Source organism: Halyomorpha halys, unplaced genomic scaffold (genome assembly GCF_000696795.3).
Source record: "Halyomorpha halys isolate HHAL.00 unplaced genomic scaffold, Hhal_1.1 Scaffold21.1, whole genome shotgun sequence".
NCBI lineage: Eukaryota > Metazoa > Arthropoda > Insecta > Hemiptera > Pentatomidae > Halyomorpha > Halyomorpha halys.
Genome location: NW_027112014.1, coordinates 1,101,303 through 1,109,372, shown reverse-complemented (window position 1 = coordinate 1,109,372; position 8,070 = coordinate 1,101,303). Strand labels below are relative to the sequence as shown.

At 30.2% G+C, this 8,070-nt stretch overlaps 1 non-coding gene across 1 annotated transcript; it reads right to left on the bottom strand.

Annotated features, from left to right (window-relative positions):
* Nucleotides 1-2,500: 2,500 nt before the first annotated feature.
* On the bottom strand, nucleotides 2,501-2,572 carry TRNAE-CUC (transfer RNA glutamic acid (anticodon CUC)). The gene has a single exon. It is a non-coding gene; the product is annotated as a tRNA-Glu (tRNA).
* Between the last annotated feature and the right edge of the window lie 5,498 nt (nucleotides 2,573-8,070).

Below are 8,070 nucleotides of genomic sequence, written 5' to 3'. Positions count from 1 at the left end.
TTCTTTTCTAAATAATTTGTTATCTGTTAATTTTTTTTCTTATTATTGGTAGCTTTTTATAATTATTATTTAAAAATAATGTACTTATTTATTTATTTTTTGTATGCATGTATTAGAGTTCTATTTTTAATTTAAATAGAAAATAATTGTGGACGACCATGTTAAGAGTTAATGTATTTTTTACTATATTAAAATGTTTATATATTTTTTTTACTTTTGATTAGAATTCTGTTTTATATTTGAAAAAAAAAAATCATGTTCAAGTAGAAGAGACAATTTTAAATAATAAAAAATATACACACATATAAAAAGAACAAGAAAAAGCTAGAAAATTTTTTTAAAAAATCATACATAATTTTAGCAAACAATTCACAAATTTTTATGATGTGACTACTTATATTGTTTTATGCTCTGACTATATAGAACATCAAAAGGAGTTTTCATTATATGCAATAAAGAAATTAAAAAGGACTTCTCACAAAACTACCTAACATAAAACAAAAAACCTTCTGAATAAAAACATTGTATAAATTAAAATTATCTTTTTGACAATTAATACAATGGGAGGAAATAAAAATTTAGAAGACAAAGGAAAAATTAAGAACTATCAGAGATCCTGAAAAATTTGGAAATCAATCCAATATTTCAAGTTTTTAATATTTTGATCATGGTTTAGATATTTAACATGTTTTTATATTGTTAAAATACTTTTAAATAATAGTCATTGTTCTTTTTAATTTTTATGATATTCATGAAAATTTAGATTTTTTTTTTATTAATAAAAACTCATCTCTGTCGGTGTCGACAATTTAGATGTTTATGCCAATTCAAACACAAACAATATATCAAAAAGTCAAAAGCACTAAATTTTTATTTATTTGCAATTATTGTTTCATTTCGTAGATTATATTAGTACAGAACCCAAGAGGAGAAAAAAGGTAGTTATTTTACCCCCCATTTTTAATTACATTTAATGAAAATTATATATAATTATTTGTCTAAATTGATGAGTCTGCCAAGTATAGGTAGGGGGAATATAAAAAAATTTTCAGAAAAATCAGTAGTTAGTGAATTAAGAGCTAATTAATTAATGAACTATATTGTAGTCTGCGACGTTTATCTTCGTAGAAATAGTAGTTTTCATGATATTTGCTAAAATAAATTAATTCATAGTTATTCAGAAAAAAATTAATTGCATAATTAATATTCATATGCGAATATCATAAAAACTACTACCCCTACGAAGAAACTTGTTAGTAAGTTAAAATACCCTTATTGTGAGTGATGGCACATATGTACGTCTTATACCTATGTCAATTTTGCAAATAAATTATGTCGAATTATACTTCGGACAAGTTTTGTACATGAAAATTTGTCTAAACAACTTTAAATTAATTTATTTTAGCATATATCATGAAAACTACTACTCCGACGAAGATAAACATCAAAGACTACTTTATAGTACATTAATCTAGCTTTAATTTGAATATAGAAATTTGTACGTCGAATAGTTTTTGAAATAGAGATTTCTCAAAATAAATTAATAAATAAAAGTGTATAGAGGATAAACCTCAAGATATAATAAACTATAATTCAAATGCTATGAATTAAAACAATCAGTAACCAATAAGATTAAGTCCTAACTTATTTTATAAAAAAAAAAAAAAAATAACAATCTATCTTAGATGAAAAATATCGGATAGCAAAATTATTTTTAAATTTCATTATACAATTTAACACGACATATTACTAAAGGGGTATTCAAGATTTACATGTAATGTAGTGTAATACGTTAAACTGTTTAAAATGGAGAAATATTTCCTTCTTTTATCATATAAAAACGACATAACATTTAACATGGTTAAGAGTCTGTTAATAATTCTGCTAAATGGAAAATCACGCCATGCGCCATTTTTTCTGTCATTTTGATAGGTTAGTTGCTCGTTATTCGTGTTTGGTTTGTATTGTTTTGGTTTTGGACGTTTTTAAACTCTAAAGTAATGGATAAAAATAATAATAAAGTAATAGAAAAAAAACTAGGAGGAAACAGAGAACAAGTAAGGTGGTAAAAAAATGTAGTGACGAAGCTGTTGGAGATTTTTTTATCACATAAATAATAATTCTACTAAATGGAAAATGACGTCAGGCATTTGACCACACTATTTTGTCTGGTATCGTTTTAATAGGTCAGTTACTCGTAGTAGGTGTTTGGTTTGTGTTGTTTTAAAACTCCAATAAAGCAATGGATAAAAATAATGAAATTCTAGGAAGGTTTTAGAAGGAAAGGTTAAAAAGTTGCCCAAAAAATCCGACGAGGAGCTCCTCTGCATTCAACATATAAGATCTGGTTTAATTGGTGTGCTGCTTACAATCGTATACTTTTAGCATGCTAAAACTTTTTACAACCAACATATTACGAATACCTCTAATGTTAAAATAATATTTAGTAATAAAAATAATATCTAATTTATAATAACATCATTTAAAATTAAAAAAAATATTCCGGTACCGGGAATCGAACCCGAGCCTCCTGGGTGAGAGCCAGGTATCCTAGCCACTAGACCATACCGGAGACTTAAGCTATTACATTTATTTTTAATAAACAAGATAGTCAATTAAAATTAATAAAAAAAATTGTAATCATAATCGAAATACACATGAGCCGAAGTTGAATGTTCTATTTTAATTTAAGTTACGTACATGATTTTCGAGATATTGAATTTTTTAGTTATCTTTATTTGAAGGTGAAAATAATTTTTATGGTGTTTTATAAAAAAATATTTTTAATAGTTTTAACCATTTTGGGTATTTTTTTTTTCCATCTTCAAGAGATATATCTAATCTCTGTGATTACATCAAGAAATAAAATATAACATCAACGAATGAAAGTGCTTAAAAATAGAATTGTTGAGTAAAATAGATTATTATTGTTGACACAATTTTAACTAAGTATGAAGGTACAACAAAGCGAATAACTACAAGGTGATATTTTAAAAGCTGTTAATATTACATTTAAATGAAATGGTATTAGGCGACGAAGATGAGAGAAAATATTGTAATATGGTAAAAATTAAGTGTTTTTATAGAAAAATCCATAGTAAGCATTTTAACCCTAAAAAATCAAATTAATATGTTAAATAAAAATTAATTTCATATTAAATAATCTAATATATAAAAATTAATATTTGTCTGTTGGTAATTTATGCACTGCCATACCGTTAATCCGATTGTAATATATTGTGATGGCTTTTGGCTAAATGTTCAGGATTTTCCCGGGAAGGTTATAGGCTGTTATCATTTCTCTGTTAATAAAAAAGTAAAACTAACAAAATTATTCATTTTTGTTGCTTAGTTAAAAAAAAATGTAGTAATTATAGTTATTATTGTTTAAATAAAATAAATGTTATCCCATTTAAGTCTCAAAACAATCTATATCTATAAGTCCAACGTTTCGGCCAATTCGGCCATCCCCAAGGACTTAAATACAATTTTAGTACCAAATCAATCTTAAAAAACTTTTTGCAGGCTATTCTGCCGAGGTCAAAAATTTCAGTCTAAAATTACTCTATTTTGTCAATTCTTCACATTAACCTAAATCTAAAAGGTTACATTATTGTTGTGATAAAGTATAATAGTGTAAATTTCATGTGAATAATTGACAAAATAGGGTATGATTTATTAAAACAATTCATACAACTGACTTTATGCAATGATGTTTTATTTTCTAAAAATTAAAAAAAACAAAAACATAATGAAGCTTGAAGTAAATTAGATCAACAAAATTATTTTATCATTAAGCAAATCATATTAGTTTTAGCGTTGTCTGAAACCCTTAAAGAATTTATTTATTGTTATTTACAACTGTATACATCTAGTAAATTTGCTATTAGGTATAAAATAACGTGATACAAATAAGTGGAGAATCTAACCATTAACAGAACTCCAATTACATTACTAGGGAAGATCTCGAGGCCATATTCTTTTCACACGTCTAGGGAGATTATCAGTTATTGAAAGAGAAGCTAGGTTAGAAACAAGTGAGTTTGGGTGGTTAAAAAGTTTATCATGGAAGGATTGGTATCTGGTTTTGGCCAAATCGGCAATATATAGAACATTAAGATTCTGATGGATGGCTTGATGTGATAAAGTAAGGAGCATTAAGGATTTTGGATTGTAGTTCCAAAAATTAAAATTTTCTTCATCTATCTGACATGAAGATTTGTGAAAGAGCATCACATGCTGTTCTCTAGCCGACCTCTGTATTAGATGAATTATAGATTACTGTCTTCCATATCAATTTGTATAATTTTAGTCTATTTAACTTCATCAACAGCATTCACCACGCCCACTGTTATATCTATTCTTCAGTCAAAGTAGATCTTAATTTATTCTACGAATTGTGAGTCGTACTGATTAAGATGGGAATTTAATCTTAATCAGTCATCTCTTAAGCGACCCGTGAGGGACAAAATAATTTTCATTTTAACAGAGATTCCTAAAGAATTATTTTTTTTTATATATCCTCTTCCTGGCCATTTCTGATATAGGTGGGTGTTATCCTACAGGTTATCACCCTATTCTAAACAGAGTTGAAAGAGTTTCATTACGTGGGACCGCCATGAAATAAAATCAAAACGGCTACGCTGGAATCGAACTGGCTAAGAGACGGTAAAATGCTGGGAACAGCTGAGAGGTCGTCACACTTTACCGTTACGTTACCGACCATTGTTTGATTTTTGGTAACATATGAATATATAATTATTATCCTTTTAATTTAAGCTTAGGAGACATGTGGCTCGAAGCAATCCATCAGGACGCCTCTACACAACAATGAATGCCAGTATAGATGGCAAGAGACCACGTGTGAGGCCAAACACCAGATGGATAGACAGAAACAACGAAGATGCAAAAGAGCTCCATGCAGAAAACTGGAAATCTGTCTACTTGGTCTACTAAAAGACAGGAGTAGTGAAGACTGATTCGGGCAGCCCAAGATCTCAAGAGCCAACTGAAAAAAGAAATAAAAATATTTTTCATCATTCATATCTCAATTTGAAGGGGATTGGCCGAGATGTCAAGGAAAAAAATAATAGTTTGAACAATTTATTAATGGTCCACGTTTCGACCCACATTGCATGCCTTCTTCAGGGTTAAAATAAAAAGATACAGAGTAGGTGAAGCTAATGTTTTTTTTTGTTTTTTAAATTTATTTATTGCTATTTACAACTGTACATTACAATACATTTAGTAAATCTGATCTAAGTTAAATTGAAGTGTTACAGGCGTGTAGAGAAACTACCCATTGGTAGCACTCTAATGACATTTTACATTAGCTAGTCTCGTGGCCATCTTCTTTTCAGGCGCCTCGGAGGATTGTCAGGAATGGAATAGGACGCAAGATTAGAAACTAGGGGGTTTGAGTGGCTAGATAGTTTATAATGGAAGGAGTTATATCTGGTTCGGGTTAGATCGGTTACATAGGGAACATTAAGGTCTTTATGTATGATTTTATTTGTGACAAAGGAGCATTGAGGATTTTACGAAGGATTTTGGATTGTAAGGATTGAATACGAGAGGAATTCGAAGGTTTTGTGGAGCCCCAAAGCTCAACTCCATATGCCCAGATTGGCCTTATTACAGTCATGTAGATCAGTACATGGTAATGTGTTGGAAGTTTAGACCGTTTGTCTAGTAAGTGCTGTAATAGTCGAAATCGACGTGCAGTTTCCTGTCTTTTCAGTCTGGTGTGAGGATTCCAGGTTAATCGTTTGTCCAAATGTAGTTCAAGTTTGCGGATCTGTTCGACAGGGGTAAGAGTAACATCATTAAATGAAACTGTAGGGCAGTCCTTAGGTTTACGACGAAGGGTAAAGGTGATTTGATGGGATTTGTTGGAATTTATCTTAATCCCGCAATTACGACACCATTCTTCATGGGATTGGAGATTTTGGGATTCGATTAATGGGTTATTATTAACAGCGAGCACACATGTGTCATCGGCATACGTGGTGAGGATAGTGTTAGGATTGGTTGTAATGTCAGCTGTATAGACGGCGTAGAAGCTAATGTTTATATGATGTCTAATGTAAATATGAGAGATATAAAAAGACATTCAAATAAACAAATTAAAACAAAACATTCAGTGATTATTTCTATTATTAATTTTTCGTTAAAAAATAAATTATTTATTAATTTTTTTAAACATATTTTATGTTTATTTGTAACCATGTTCTTTACCCCCACCTTTATATCTTTTGTTTCCATGTCAATTGCATACTCATACATCAGCGTTTCTTACGCTGTATCTTTTTATTTTAGTTCACCTTCTGTGTGGAACAAATAATAATAAATTGTTTGTCCATTTATAAATAGAAACTATTTTTTTTTTTTAGGTAACAATAACTACTGAATTATCATCAGAAAAATTCCTCTAGAGATCTCACAGAAATCAGTAGAGCATTAATAAATAGTTGAATAATAAATTCAGAACATACTCTTTAAAAAAATATATATATTTTTTGTGTGATAAATAAATTCCATAAACCGAGATATCTGAGTCAGATTCGACTTGTGAAAAAAAAATTAAAATGCCTTAAAAACCTGCCTTAATGAATTCGACATGTTCATAAACTCAATAAAAAAAAATGTGTTACATATTAATTAACAAAAACTCTAAAGCTTCCTTTGAAAAGTTTTATTAATACATAAGTAAGCAACCAGTTTATATTAAGATAAAATAATTTTTTCCGTAGTGCAATGATCCCAGGATTAATGACCGGAAAGTTCAATGATAGTCATCTTGCAATGTTACGGATAATAAATCTCTTCCGTACTCCAGGAGGTGTGAACCTGGAGGATGATCGTAAGGAAAAAGATCCAAAGAATAGAGGAATAAAAATATAATACATACGTTTATAAAAAAAAAAAAAAAAAAAATAGATATATAGAAATGAATATAATTTATAATGCAATAGAGCTGGTAACAAAGTTTGAAATATGATGATTAAATTGAAAAAAAAAATTATTGGAATATATAGTGTTAAGAAGGAAGATGGTCAGTGTGCAGTGAGAGAATCCTAAAATAGTGTATTATAAAATATTATGAGCCAAGGAAATGGAATCTCGGAAACTATAGAACATAAACAGCTCTCTCTATTAAGGCTCATATTTTAGCAAATTTACTCGACTTTAAATGATGTTTTATTAGGTTTACTACCAACAAAACCAAATATATGATAGCTGTTCAAGAAAGAGGTTTTGATGAAGATTTTGTCCAAATTGGTCATTACTCTTTCGAACGAGTTGAGGAGTTTTTTTTACCTCGGATCACAAGTTAATGCCACCGATGAAGTTTCGGCCGAAATAAGGAGACGAATAGCATTGCCCAATAGGTGTTTTTTTTAGACTGCGTTGGCACTTTGGTAGTAGCTCACTATCAAGATCCACGAAAAGTAGATTGTATAAAACGTTAATTCGACCAGTGCTGCTCTACGCCTCGGAAACTTGAGCACTTTCGAAGGCCGATGAAAGGGATCTCCAAGAGTTTGAGAGAAAGATACTCAAACGCATTAACGGCCCAGTAAAGGATGGTTCAGCATGAAGAAGAATCACGAATAGTGAAGTCTACTTGTTAATTGGTGAGTCTGATGTTGGAAAAATTGTAAGAATTGGTAGGCTGCGCTGGGTAGGCCATGTAGCAAGGATGGGAACTCATGAGATCCCAAATGAACTACTCAATGAGCGCCTACATGGAACACGGCCGTGGGGCCGTCCGAAGCTTCGATGGTTAGATGGTGTCGAAGAGGATTCGAGGACCCTGCTGGGAGTGAGGAATTGGAGAGCAGTTGCACTTAACAGATTAAACTGGTGGAAGCTGCTTGAGGAGGCCAGGACCCAGTAATGGGTTGTCGCGCCGATTGATGATGATGATGATTAGGTTTACTGGTGTTGTTGGTAGTTTCAAAGATATGGAGCTATAAATAAAAAAATATTTATTTTATCTTTTTTTTTTCATTTTGCAACAGCCTTAGTCAACAGCCATAGTTGGCAGACTCATAAATTTTGACTAGT